Raw genomic sequence first — 15316 nt, 5'->3', positions numbered from 1 at the left:
AAAGCGAAAAGTGAAAGTGAAGTCGCTCAGTCGTGTCTGACTCTTAGTGACCCCATGGACTGCAGCCTACCAGGCTCCTCCATCCATGGGATTTTCCAGGCAAAGTACTGGAGTGGGGTGCCACTGCCTTCTCCCTTTTCAATGTATAAACATTGGCTATTTCTCTACTTATCTAGGTCCTCATTAATTTCTCTCAATATTGTATTATCGTCTGAGTAGAGTTCTTACATGTATTCTGTAAGATTTATTCATAGGTATTTGGTGCTTTTGTTGCTACTGTAATGGTATGTGTTTAAAATTTTTATTTTCTAATTTTTACTGCTGTAATTGATTTTGTACCTTGACTTTGTATTCACAAACTATGCTAAACTCACTTATTATTTCTGGTAATTTAATTGTAAATTGATGTTTACTTCATACAACAATATTTGTAAGTAATAACAGTTTTACTTCTTACTCTACATTCATTGTATCTTTTATTTTCTGTTCTTGTTGCACTTGCTAGGATTTCTGTAAAATGCTTCACAGAAGTGGTGATATTGGGCACACTAGTCTTATCTCTAGTCTCAAAGAGAAAGCTTTCAACATTTCACTATATGTTTTTTTTTTTTTAACTAACCCTTATGAAACTAAGGAAATTCTTTTCTATTTCTAGTTTATAAGTTTTTTTCTCATGAATAGATGTTGAATTTAATTAAATATTTCATCTATTGAAATGTCCAAAAGATTTATAGCTTTCTTACTCTTAATACAGTGAATTACACTGCCTGTTTTTTTAAATGTTAAACTACTCTTGCATTTCTACAAAATATGCAACTTGATTTTGATGAATTGTACTTTTTATATATTGCTGGATTGAGTTTGCTAATATTTTCTTTGGAATACTCACACCTATGTTCATGAGTAATATTTGCCTATGATTTTTGACATCAAGTTTATGGTATCAAGGTTATATGATCTCATAAAACAAATTGAGAAGTTTTTCCTCTTTACTCTCTGTAATAGTTTTCATGGAATTAGGATTATTCTTTCTTACATGTTTGGTGTAATTCACTAGTGAAGCCAAACTGTTCTTTCTGGGAAAGACATGTGGAATTAGATTTTTAAAAATATCTATAGGAAAATTCATATATTCTATATCTTCTTGGGTCAATTTCAGTAAGTAATGATTTTAAGGAATTTGTCAGTTCAGTTTAGTCGCTCAGTCATGTCCGACTCTGCAACCCCACGAACTGTGGCACGCCAGGCCTCCCTGTCCATCACCAACTTCCAGAGTTCACTCAAACTCACGTCCATTGAGTCGGTGATGCCATCCAGCCATCTTATCCTCTCTAGTCCCCTTCTCCTCCTGCCCCCAATTCCTCCCAGCATCAGAGTCTTTTCCAATGAGTCAACTCTTCACATGAGGTGGCCAAAGTATTGGAGTTTCAGCTTTAGCATCAGTCCTTCCAAAGAACACCTAGGACTGATCTCCTTTAGAATGGACAGGTTGGATCTCCTTGCAGTCCAAGGGACTCTTGAGAGTCTTCTCCAACACCACATGTCGTAAAATTTCAAACTGATTGGCGAAAATTGTTTATATTTTCCTCTTGTTAATTTTGTAGCATTAGTTGAGTTTAAGCAAACTGCCTTTGTATCACCTAGCACAGTGTCTATTAGCTGTTAGCATTCAATAAATTACTTGAGGAATGAAGGAGAAACACATGACACATTGACCAAATGCTACTTCAGTCAGTTCAGTCGCTCAGTAGTGTCCGACTCTTTGCAATCACATGGACTGCAGTATGCCAGGCTTCCCTATCCATCACCAACTCCCGGAGCTTACTCAGACTCATGTCCATTGAGTCAGTGATGCCATCCAACCATTTCATCCTCAGTTGTCCCCTTCTCCTCCTGCCTTCAATTCATCCCAGTGTCAGGGTCTTTTCCAAGGAATCAGTTCTTTACATCAGGTGGCCGAAGTATTGGAGTTTCAGCTTCAGCATCAGTCCTTGCAACAAATATTCAGGACTGATTTCCTTTAGGATTGACTGGTTGGATCTCCTTGCAGTCCAAGGGACTCTCAAGAGTCTTCTCCAACGCCACAGTTTAAAAGCATCAATTCTTCACTGCCCAGCTTTCTTTATAGTCCAACTCTTCCATACATGACCACTGGAAAAACCATAGCCTTGACTAGATGGACCTCTGTTGGCAAAGTAATGTCTCTGGTTTTTAATATGCTGTCTAGGGTGGTCATAGCTTTCTTTCAAGGAGCAAGCATCTTTTCATTTCATGGCTACAGTCACAATTCACAGTGATTTTGGAGCCCAAGAAAATAAAGTCTTTCACTGTTTCCATTGTTTCCCCATCTTTTTGCCATGAAGTGATGGGACCAGATGCCATGATCTTAGTTTTCTGAATGTTCAGTTTTAAGCCAACTTTTTCACTCTCCTCTTTCACTTTCATCAAGAGGCTCTTTAGTTCTTCTTCACTTTCTGCCATAAGGGTGGTGTCATCTGCATATCTGAGGTTATTGATATTTCTCCCGGCAATCTTGATTCCAGCTTGTGCTTTGTCCAGCCCAGTACTTCACATGATGTAATCTGAATATAAGTTAAATAAGCAGGATGACAATATTCAGCCTTGATGTACTCCTTTCCCTATTTAGAACCAGTCTGTTGTTCCATGTCCAGTTCTAAATGTTGCTTCTTGATCTGCATACAGATTTCTCAGAAGGCAGATCAGGTGGTCTGGTATTCCGTCTCTTGAAGAATCTTCCACAGTTTGCTGTGATCCACACAGTCAAAGGTTTTGGCATAGTCAATAAAGCAGATGTTTTTCTGGAACTCTCTTGCTTTTTCTATGATACAAAAGATGTTGGCAATTTGATCTCTGGTTCCTCTGCCTTTTCTAAATCCAGCTTGAACATCTGAAGTTCATAGCTCATGTACTATTGAAGCCTGGCTTGGAGAATTTTGAGCATTACTTTGCTAGTGTGTGAGAGAAGTGCAATTGTGTAGTAGTTTGAGCATTCTTTGGCATTGCCTTTTTTTTGGGATTGGAATGAAAACTGACCTTTTCCAGTCCTGTGGCCACTGCTGAGTTTTCCACGTTTGCTGGTATATTGAGTACAGCACTTTCACAGCATCATCTTTTAGGATTTGAAACAGCTCAACTGGAATTCCATCACCTCCACTAGCTTTGTTCATAGTGATGCTTCCTAAGGCCTACTTGACTTCACAATTCAGGATGTCTTGCTCTAGATGAGAGATAACCATCATGGTTATCTGGGTCATGAAGATCTTTTTAGTATAGTTCTGTGTATTCTTGCCACCTCTTCTTAATATCTTCTGCTTCTGTTAGGTCCATACCATTTCTGTCCTTCATTGTGCCCATCTTTGCATGAAATGTTCCCTTGGTATCTCTTAATTTTCTTGAAAAGATCTCTAGTCTTTCCCATTCTATTATTTTCCTCTGTTTCTTTGCATTGATAGCTGAGGAAGACTTTCTTATCTCTCCTTGCTATTCTTTGGAACTCTGCATTCAAATGGGTATATCTTTCCTTTTCTCCTTTGCCTTTCTATTCTCTTCTTTTCACAGCTATTTTTAAGGCCTCCTCAGACAACTATTTTGCCTTTTTCCATTTCTTTTTCTTGGGGATGGCCTCGATCCCTGCCTCCTGTACAATGTCATGAACCTCCATCCGTAGTTCTTCAGGAACTCTGTCTATCAGATCTAATCCCTTGAACCTATTTTTCACTTCCACTGTATAATTGTAAGGGATTTGACTTAGCTCATACTTGAATGATCTAGTAGTTTTCCACACTTTCTTCAATTTAAGTCTGAATTTTGCAATAAGGAGTTCATGATCTGAGCCACAGTCAGCTCTCAGTCTTGTTTTTGCTGACTGTATAGAGCTTCTCCATCTTTGGCTGCAAAGAATATAATCAGTCTGATTTTGGTGTTGACCATCTGGTGATGTCCATGTGTAGAGTCTTCTCTTGTGTTGTTGGAAGAGGGTGTTTGCTATGACCAGTGCGTTTTCTTGGCAAAACTCTATTAGCCTTTGCCCTGCTTCATTCTGTACTCCAAGGCCAAATTTGCCTGTTACTCCAGGTGTTTCTTGACTTCCTACTTTTGCATTCCAGTCCCCTGTAATGAAAAGGACATCTTTTTTGGGTGTTAGTTCTAGAAGGTCTTGTAGGTCTTCACAGAACCATCCATCTTCAACTTCTTCAGCATTACTGGTCGGGGCATAGACTTGGATTACTGTGATATTGAATGGTTTGCCTTGGAAACAAATGAGATCATTCTGTCATTTTTGAGATTGCTACTTACTGTCATGTTAAGCTGGGAAGCACACAGTTGAAGGAGACCCTTGTACATGCAGGGAGCCTGTCTTTGAGGCTAAGGCCTCAAAAGACATAGGATATGTCAAACCTATCAGACATAACACCATCATCTTAAGTACACATTTGTTAACTCCCCCTTCGCTATCTTGAAAGAAATTCACAAATAGTCTAAAGTTTTAGAAAATAATACAATATCCCCTTGAATAGAAAATCAACAAATGAAAAGTAATTTATAATAAAAGCATATGTATTTTTACCTAGAGATGCTCAGGCATGGCTACACTAGAAACACAATAAAGTTGGCAGATGCTAGGTCCTAGTTATAATGAGCAAATCTGTATCTGTGAGACGACAACACTCAAATAATGATTACTATTATGTATATTTAACATTTTGAGATTAAGACTAAATGAGCATACGTGTGTGTGTGTGTGTGTGTGTGTGTGTGTGTGTGTGTGTGTGTATAAGCAGCATCAGTATGAATGCAACAGCTGCAAATGCAGACTGATACAGGTGTATTACATTGCTAGCTCAGATACCAGAAGTACTGTTGTTCATAATGGAATAGTCTAAAAAGTGAAAGTGTTAGTCGCTCAGTCATGTCCAACTCTTTACGACCCTATAGACTGTAGCCTGCCAGGCTCCTCTGTCATAGATTACTCCATGCAAGAATACTGCAATGGGTAACCATTCCCTTCTCCAGGGGATCTTCCCCCACTGGGGATCAAACCCAGGTCTCTTGTATTGTAGAGTCCTTACTGTCTGAACCACCAAAGAAGCCCAGAATATTCCAAAGTGGGGGACAATTCTTGGTAAAGTTCTGAAACAAATGATGTGCAATCTTCTCTTACTTTATATGGGAGTTGCATTCCTAGGAAATTCAGTATATGTCAAAACCTTGTAAAACTTTCTTTTAAATGTATGTGAAATAGAGTTAGGTGCTAGGCTCTTGTAACCATAGAGATTTTTATATCCATATAGTTCTAATGGGACATTTGTAATTTGTGTGGGACTGTCTCCCTTTGACCAGTTTATCTCAATAGCACCCCCCAATTATTGCAGTAATCAATCCCCCCACATCCAACAGCATTTCCAATAGCCCCCACCTCCAGCAGGAAGCACACATCCTTTCTGAGAACCTGCAGTCTGTTCCTCTCAGGTAGAGCTGCCTCTTAGCCCACTGTCTCTCCCAAACTCTGCGGAAGCACCACACAGACCCTGAAGGATACAGTTAGCCTCTTAGGATTCTAAACTTACACCACCTTTATATTTATTTTATGATTGAATCACCTGTACATTTATTTTTATTATTATTCTTAAAATTACTTACCATCTTCCCAAAAGGATGTTTTGGCGAGTGGTGTGACCACCCGATGTGAAGAGCCAACTTACTGGAAAAGACCCTGATGCTGGGAAAGACTGAGGGCAAAAGAAGAAGGGGGTGAGAGAGGATGAGATAGTTGGATGGCATCACTGACTCAGTGGACATGAGTTTGGGCAAACTCAGGGAGATAATGAAGGACAGGGAGGCCTGGTATGCTGCAGTTCATGGGGTCACAGAGAGTCAGACATGACTTTGTGACTGAACAACAACAAAAAGAGGTATGCTCATAAACAGGGGGTAAAAATCTGGTGTGGTGAAGAGTGAGATGAAAACAAGCAGGCAGAGTGAAGCTTGGGGTGAAGCTAATACCTAAAGCACACACTTCCAAGGTCTGCACACTTTCTACATGTGAGAGGTAGCATGGAAGCTGGGTTGTTAATGTAAAGAGAGACACTTGATCAGTTACACAATCAATTCCATTCTCCGTGAGATAAAAACAAAGTAAGAACGTGGGCTCTGGAGCTGGACTTCTCAGATTCACCTTGACTCCGGTCTTACTAGCTTTGGGACCTTGAGTAAATCACCGTGTGCTTCAGCCCTCTTGCCTATAAACAGGATAATAACAATAATATTCTAGAATACCTACCACATGGTATTTGGGAGGATTAGAAAAGTTGATGTTTATAAAGCGCCTAAAACAGTATACACAGTAGCTAGCCGTATATATTATATGAGCATTTGCCAAACAGACAGGCTGAAACAGTTGCTCAGAGGAAACACTGCTTTTCCTAGCAGTGTCTCTCAGTGGTGTGGGATTGAGTTACCTAGGTTAGAGGCTCAGGGGAAATTCAGCATTCATTAACCCCAACCTGCTTGTACTACAGTGCAGGAGACTGTAACCAGAGAGTGGAAATCTAGTGGCCAAATTTGCATAGCTAAGCCAAATCACTGGCTCCTGTCTGCTGTTCTTACCAACACTCCACGAGTAGAGCTGGCCTAGGGAGGAGATGCAAAGGATGGGCCTACAGTCTCTGCATCCAGCATGTCTCCAGGTTCCAAGATCCTGCCTTCCCCCAACGGTCTTCTTACTTTCCAAACACCTGTTTCTCTGTAAGTACAGAAAGCAAAGAATGAAGGAAATCAAGTGAAAGTGATTCATAAACTCAAACACTCAAGGAACATGAAAATTCAAAATGGATTTCCTTTAAATACATCCCTAACTTTGGGTAGAAGGAGGAATGGCTAGGTAGAGGATAAAGGCTTTGGGAAGGATTTAAAATGCAATTGTCTGAGCTGGAAAAGTTCCACCACTTTCTGGTGAGACTGCACAGAAAGCTAGAGCCCCCATGCCTCTTTTTTTCCCTCATCTGTACCACAAGGATGATAATCATTGCGCATGGGATTGCTGTGAAGACTAAATGAAACAACATAAAGTGTCCAGCACCCTGCCTGGCACAGAGTCAGGAGCCAATAAACATGATCGGGTATCAGCAACCTACCAAAAGAGAGAGATTTTTCCTTTACTCTCCGAAAACAGGAGGCCATGTGTTATTCTACCCTAGAAAGATGTTATTTTGGTGTCTTTCTCCTCCACGAATCCAATTATCTAGTGGAGGGGAATGGGGGGGTGGGGTGGGGGAGACGGGCGCGGATCTTGGAAAGAAAGGATTTGAAAGCCAGTCACTGTCACTCTAGGCCCATGAGAAGCAGCACAAGGCAGCTTGGATGTGGCATTGAACCCAACTCAGTCACTCACTGTAGTGAGTTCTTGAGCGTTTTCTCTTCCCTCTCTGACCCTTAGACAAATATCTGTTCACTGTCCAGAATGTAATACCCATCAGGGTTTGCTATTGCTACAGTGCTGATTACTGAATAAGAAACTCTGAAAAACTGAACAAGAAATATAGAAAGACAGCATAAATCCCCCACTGGTGATAGTTCAGAAAGACTGGCAGCAAAGGACTTTGCAAGATGCATGCTTATAAACACATTCTCCTTTTACAAGGAACATTATAAAAGTCTATACAGTTCAGTCATAATAAGAAATATTGGAAAACTAAAAAAAAAAAAAATTATACCCTTAAAAATTCAATAACTCAATAGCTCCACTCTACTCAAACCTGTCTTGGGACAGAAAAGGCTTGTCTAATTGCAGATTTTAATTTTCAAAGGTACTGTGACCTGTATATGTGTGGGTGGCAGCTGCTGAGAGTTGCAGGCTCTCTGAACACACACAGGGTTGTGGGTTGCCAGATGGCTATTGTCTGAGAAGCAAGACGAGACGAGGGGCATCGACCATGAGCCAGCCAGTGCCTCTAATATGTCATTCAACACCCCCTGCCCTGTGTTAGGGAACCCTTTTCCCCCCTCCTGCATTCTTGCCACTCCACAAAACAGGAATCTCTGCCCTCTTTGGGGTATTGGAAGTGTCAACTACAAATTGGCACTTGCCAAGAGCATCTGCTGGTAACTGAACAACAACAAGGAGAAGGCAATGGCACCCCACTCCAGTCCTCTTGCCTGGAAAATCCCATGGGTGGAGGAGCCTGGTAGGCTGCAGTCCATGGGGTCGAGAAGAGTCGGACACAACTGAAGTGACTTAGCAGCAGCAGCAGCAGAACAACAAGGGCCTTTGCCATATCCCGCTGCAGAGACTGAACCCCGTGCTCCTGCAGCTGTTGACCTTCAACATCCCCTGAGGGAGTTCAGGGTGGAGTGAAGCACTCTGTGCTCCAGGGAATCTGGTGGAACAGGTCTTTAGATAGTTAGATATTTTCAGGAACTGATTTCATAATCCTAATCCTTACATCTCTTCACATCTAAAGTGAAGTTAAGTCACTCAGTCATGTCCGACTCTTCAGGACCCCATGGACTGCAGCCTACCAGGCTCCTCCATCTATGCGATTTTCCAGGCAAGAGTACTGGAGTGGGGTGCCATTGCCTTCTCTCGTTCATATCTAGAAAAGCACTAAATCCCTTCATGGTGACATCAGCTCCATGAGACTAGTAGAAAACCTGTGAAGTAAGTGCTTGATTGCACTGAACTCCCCCTTCACCAAAATCCTATATACTGACCTTCCCCCACTCTTTGGAGCAGTCTCTCAGAGCTATCTGAGGTGCTGTCTCCCGGGCTGCAGTCCTTATTTTGCCCCAATAAAATTTACCTTGCAACCCTCACGTTGTGCATCTTTTTTAGTCGACAGGAGTTAGCTTGCGCCCATCTTCCTCCCCCTCCTTCACTTCTTCCCAGGGCAGGGGGCTGGGGGAGGACCTCTCTTTTTGGTGAGGCTGGACTCACTGTTAGGCTGGCTGCATGTTAGATGCAGACTATTTTTTTTACTTCTGCTTTCCTGTAGGAAGGAAGAACAGTTGGATCCCAGTCCACAGTTGAGGAGGATGCGTCCTTCTCCAGAATTCATTGGTTCAAGGTAAGTTCCCCACTCTCGTGTGTCTGAGCTATATTCCCATTTCTACCCACGTGCAGGTCCAGACTCGGTCAGAGTCGTGTCATTTTGAAGGTCACTTGGTTGTAGGTCCAGCTGAAGTGCTCCAACATGAGTACCAATAAAGTTGCTCTTTTCATCTCTGTGCTGTGCTTAGTCCCTCAGTCGTGTCCAGCTCTTTGAGACCCCATGGAAGGTAGCCCATCAGGCTCCTCTGTCCATTGGGGATTCTCCAAGCAAGAATAATAGAATGGGTAGCTGTTCCTTTCTCCAGATCTTCCCAACCCAAGGATCAAACCCAGGTCTTCCACATTTCAGGAGGGTTCTTTAACTGTCTGAGCCACCAGAGAAGCCCAAGAATTCTGGATTGGGTAGCCTATCCCTTCTCTAGGAGAACTTCCCAACTCAAGAACTGAGCTGGGATCTCCTGCATTGCAGGTGGATTCTTTACCAGCTGATTGACTATAAATATGACTATTTTTAAATTGTTCCATAACCAGGTAAGTCCTCCTACCCAAAAGAGCTGGAAGGAGCCTCAAAATGATATGGCTCAAGACTCTATTGTCCATGTAAAAAAACTCTAGAACTGAAAGTCCTCCTGTCAGCTTGCCCTCCCAGACTCCACTGAGGCTGGCAGCATAAAGATGCGTGCTCAGTCCCTGGCTTGGCCCTGCCACCTGAAGCACTGCCTTAGCCCTGCACGGCTGGGTGAGCCTATCCTGCATAGGACCTCACTATGTCTCAGCATCCTTCACGAAATTGTTCCGTGCTTATTGTTTTCACTCACTCAGAAGCACCGGAGTCTTCCTTCTCTCGGCCCTGCTCAGACCCCTTTGCATTGCTGTGAAACTGTCACCAGGGTCTCAGGGTATGACCCTGCTCTGGATCTGACCCCTGTGAATTGGAACCTGCATGAGGGTCTCCTGCCCTGCTATCCAGCGCACTTTCTGCCCACACCAGGTGAGTGCTTGCTGTGAATTATAGTTGGACTTCTCTTAATAGCGGAATCTATTAAGTTGAACAATAGTTTTATCTCATCGTGTGATTCAGAGATGGTTGCTAGGGAAACCACTGGGAATATGTTTAATTTGTAAATCCTATAATTGCCCTAAATTAGAGTAATTCGTGCTCTTGCTTCAAATGCATTTGGACTGAGCCAGCTAGGAAGTAGGTGAGGAAGAGAGAATGCTCACAGGTGAGCTCCCATGGCAATCTGTTCATACTCCTTATATACTGGTTTTTCCTCCTCTTTGCTGAAAAAGGTACAGAGATTAGAGAGGAGGCCAGCAGGTGTCCTTCCAGCGGACTCAGAAAACTAGAAAATCCAAGAAGGGGTCTCTCCCTCCTTATGAATTCAGGTGGTCATAGCAGAGGGACTGGGGGCAACACTGGTAGCAATGGAGAGAGATAAGAGAACATCTGCAAAGACTTACTTTAAAATGGATTCGGAGGCCTAACACTGTCGTTCAAAGGGGGCTGCTAACTCCAAGTAAAGAGAATCAAACTACTCGGAAAGTTTTATCTTCAGCAAAAACAGGGTGGTCTAAATGAAAGACCCTGGTGTTAAGATTTGGAAGATGTCCTGGCATTCTCCCTGTCCAGCCTTTTCTTGATCCACATCTGTATTCAGAGAGTCACCCACACTTTGCTCTTGAACACTTCCAGTTGATGAGGCACTCACTCCTTGCCAAGGCAGCCAGTTCAGTTTTTAAACAGCCCTGATTGTTAGGAAATCTGCCTTATATTGAGTCAAAAAAGGGGTGCGGGATGGGTGGCACACTCCCTGATTGATGCAGTTGACTGGCTAAGCTCCCAGAGGCTTGTTTATAAGCTCAGAAGCATCCTTCCTCTGTCACAGATGCTCATCACCAACAAGCCACACTGGCGCTGGGGCCCAGGAGAATCCATACAGCTGGGGACTCCTACCTTCAGATGGAGGGGAGCAGCAGCAGGGACAAAAACAGAATGTTCCTTGATACAGTGCTTGATTAAGAACAAAGCGAACAGCCACTCTCTCCAGGGCCTAGCGATGTTTATCTCATCATGATAAAAAACCAAAATCAAAGCACAGACCCTGTTGCCAGCGTAAATGTCATGAAACTCTTCTCTATACAATAGCAGGATCAATAGAGGATGACTCAGTGCTTCACATGTCACTAAGTTTGGATGGATCATCGTGCTGTCTTCTGGAAACACTATAGTTCTGTGAACATGGCTGACTGTGACATTAGCTCGTGGCTGCTGTATCCCAGTGGTGACTCATGCTGGAGTCTGCAGTCACTGAGAACCCCCCCAGCTGCATCTCCTTTGTTGGTGCAACATTACGCGGCCCCCACCCCAGCTCTCTTGGGACCGTGGATGTCCAGGGCTTCTAGATCCTTGTCTGCACCTGTTGTCAAGTTTATGAGTTCACCTTCAGCATTTTAAAATTCAGGATCACAGGGATCACAGTCTCCTGGCTCTTTGGCACCTCTCCTGGTTTTCTAGTTCCCAGGAGATCACTGCCTGTGGATAATTGATCTCATCAGCATGTTCCTATTCTCCTCAGCTCTAATTTATCCAGACCAGTGTGTTTAATGAAATTAAATGTCTAATCTGCCCTTTATCAGTGTCTAGTCTAATTCCTTGACCGAAAAGTTGGAGGGGCTGAGGGGTCCTGCTCCTTCTCTGATCTACTGAAGCATCATACTTTATCTGATATTTATCTTACCCATGTGAGAGATAATAGTTTAGGATTTTGGAAAAAGACTTCCAACATGAGTGTTTTGTATTTTGCATAGCCCTTTCACATTATTTAGTACTGCTGCTAATTGTTTTAACAACTTCTGGGTCTGTAAAAAAGGACACATGTTAAATTCTTATTCAGTCCTATGGAAAATCTAGTTTTCTGTGCCACAAATTCATAACCAAGGTTTGCCTCACTGGAGAGAAAGAACCCAGGTAGAAGTAACTGGTCATGAACGGCAACTTTGCAAATTTCAGACTATGGCATGATGGCAGATATCACTGTCAAAGGAGCCCTGGGCTCTCTAGGAAGTCCAAATCCCAGATAAGAAAGAATCCTAGTTTTCTCTCAGAATTCTGTTCAAGAATTACTAAGAAACTAGCTACAATGTAAAACTGGGAAATTATACTTATTAGAATGTGGAGGGTGTAGGTAACCTCAGACTTAAGAGCAAGGAGTTGCAATATGTCTGATTTAGGAAGCAGGGGTGGGAAAACAGGACTGGGTTCCGAGGCTACATCTATGGGAAACCTATCAGCAGTACACATAGGAAGTCAGAGGAATGCACAGACATTCAGTAGGAAGAGGGAAAGGATCCTTCTATAAACTGTGAGTACGTGTGTGTGGCTTTTCCACCTCAGTTGTGCATCTTTGGTTAACTCACCTTACTGGTCAGAGTCTCAGTTTCCTCATCTTTTAAAAGGAGTTTTCAGTTCAGTTCAGTTCACTCGCTCAGTCGTGTCCAGCGCTTTGTGACCCCATGAATCGCAGCACGCCAGGCCTCCCTGCCCATCACCAACTCCCGGAGTTCACTCAGACTCATGTACATCAAGTCAGTGATGCCATCCAGCCATCTCATCCTCTGTCGTCCCCTTCTCCTCCTGCCCCCAATCCCTCCCAGCATCAGAGTCTTTTCCAATGAGTCAACTTTTCGCATGAGGTGGCCAAAGTACTGGAGTTTCGGCTTCAGCATCATTCCTTCCAAAGAAATCCCAGTCCCCAATAATGAAAAGGACATCTTTTTTCAGTGTTAGTTCTAAAAGGTCTTGTAGGTCTTCATAGAACCATTCAACTTCAGCTTCTTCAGTGTTACTGGTTGGGGAATAGACTTGGATTACTGTGATATTGAATGGTTTGTCTTGGAAACGAACAGAGATCATTCTGTCGTTTTTGAGATTGCATCCAAGTACTGCATTTCGGACTCTTCTGTTGACCATGATGGCTACTCCATTTCTTCTGAGGGATTCCTGCCCACAGCAGTAGATATAATGGTCATCTGAGTTAAATTCACCCATTCCAGTCCATTCCAGTCGCTGATTCCTAGAATGTCAACATTCATTCTTGCCATCTCTTGTTTGACCGCTTCCAATTTGCCTTGATTCATGGACCTGACATTCCAGGTTCCTATGCAATATTGCTCTTTACAGCATCGGACCTTGTTTCTATCACCAGTCACATCCACAGCTGAGTATTGTTTTTGCTTTGGCTCCATCCCTTCATTCTTTCTGGAGTTATTTCTCCACTGATCTCCAGTAGCATATTGGGCACCTACTGACCTGGGGAGTTTCTCTTTCAGTAACCTATCATTTTGCCTTTTCATACTGTTCATGGGGTTCTCAAGGCAAGAATACTGAAGTGGTTTGCCATTCCCTTCTCCAGTGGACCACATTCTGTCAGATCTCTCCACCATGACCTGCCCGTCTTGGGTTGCTCCACGGGCATGGCTTAGTTTCATTGAGTTAGACAAGGCTGTGGTCCTAGTGTGATTAGATTGACTAGTTTTCTGTGAGTATGGTTTCAGTGTGTCTGCTCTCTGATGCCCTCTTGCAACACCTACCATCTTACTTAGGTTTCTCTTACCTTGGGCGTGGGGTATCTCTTCACGGCTGCTCCAGCAAAGGGCAGCCACTGCTCCTTACCTTGGACTAGAGGTATCTCCTCACCGCCGCCCTTCCTGACCTTCAACGTGGGATAGCTTCTCTAGGCCCTCCTGCGCCTGCGCAGCCACGGCTCCTTGGATGTGGGGTTGATCCTCCCAGCCGCCGCCCCTGTCCTCAGGCTGTGTTAGCTCCTCTCTGCTGCCGCCCCTGACATCGGACGTGGGGTAGCTCCTCCCGGAGGTGACTGGTTATCCATAAAAGAAAACTTGAAAGGTAATCCTAATTCTCATATACAAAAGTTAATTTCCAACAGATTAAAATTTTAAACATGCAAAAAGTTTTTAGAAGAAATTTCAAATACCTTTGTAACCTTACAATTTATTAAAATGATTTCTTTAAAAAGACACAAATACTACCAACAAAAAATGAAAATACTGACTGGACTTCCCTGGTTGTCTAGTGGTTAGACTCTGTGCTTCCAGTGAAGGAGGCCTGGGTTCGATTTCTGGTCAGGGAACTAGATCCCATATACTACAGCTAAGACCTGGCATAACCAAATAAATATAAGAAGTAAATTTAAAAAAAAAGAAAACACTGATAATACATCTACATTAATACTATCAAAAGACACCATAAAGTGAAAATACTAAGATAATTGTAAGAGATATAACTAACAAGGAATTAATATTCAGATTGCATGTTTTTTAATTCTACAAATTAGGACAACCTAATGAAAGTGGGAACAGAACAGGAACAATTAAGCATTTCACAGAAGAGGAAGCACAAATGACAAATAAACATGAAATTATGTTTAATCTCATTAGTAATCAGGGTAATGAAAACCAAGACCAAGAAGATACTATATTACACACACTAGATTGAGAAAATTAAGATAATAGCTGGTGTTTATGAGAATGTGGTTTAATAGGAACTTTCACATACTGCCAGTAGCACTGAAATTTATACAAACACTTTGCAAAACAATTTGGTGCCGCATAGAAGTTGAAAATCTGACTCTATGACCTATCCACTTCATTCCTATACCTCAGGACATTTGCCCACATGCACTGGGAGACTTGTATGAGAACGTGAAAATGAATGAACTACAGCTATTTGCATCAACGCAAATAAATCTCACAAACAGAGCTTTTAATTTTTTAAAAATGTAACTCACCTAAGGTATGATCTTTTCGTAACATTTCAAAACGAGCAAGATGAAACAATACATTGTTTAAATATTCGTAAGAATGTGATAAAATATGAAAATAAGGCAAAGGAGCAGTAAACACCCCAAGTCACGCATGGTCTTCTCAGGCTAAGTGGTGGACCTGATGCTGGGTTCACCTCCCTGACAATAATAGGGGTCGGGGGGAACCCTGGGCGCTCCTTGCTGGGCGGGGTGGGGGTGCTGTGCCACAGTCAGTAGCCTACACTCACTCTTCAGAGGAGCCCAACCAAGAACCTGGCGGGAGACCGTGGCGCTGTGCTCAGCAGCCTTTGAATGAGGCTGGGACCCTTGCTTCTAAGGCCAGGATGCTGGCTCAGTTGTCATTTGGGAATGATTCAACCCTCCTGAGGGGGGCTTTGAAACACGCGGGGGAAAGTTTCTGGTT

General features: G+C 42.8%; 1 protein-coding gene across 1 annotated transcript in view; it reads right to left on the bottom strand.

Annotated features, from left to right (window-relative positions):
• DIRAS3 (DIRAS family GTPase 3) overlaps positions 1-15316 on the bottom strand; it is a 58204-nt gene that overhangs the window by 25769 nt on the left and 17119 nt on the right. The window contains exons 5-7 of the mRNA XM_070367865.1: positions 8820-13947; positions 6628-6763; positions 5662-5750 (exon numbers count right to left, since the gene is read on the bottom strand). The gene's annotated coding sequence lies outside the window, so the exon portion shown is untranslated. The remainder of the gene's footprint in view (positions 1-5661; positions 5751-6627; positions 6764-8819; positions 13948-15316) is intronic.

The sequence above is a fragment of the Bos mutus genome, chromosome 3, assembly GCF_027580195.1.
Source record: "Bos mutus isolate GX-2022 chromosome 3, NWIPB_WYAK_1.1, whole genome shotgun sequence".
Lineage (NCBI taxonomy): Eukaryota > Metazoa > Chordata > Mammalia > Artiodactyla > Bovidae > Bos > Bos mutus.
The sequence above is the reverse complement of the archived record's forward strand: the minus strand, read 5'-3'. Positions and strand labels throughout refer to the sequence as shown.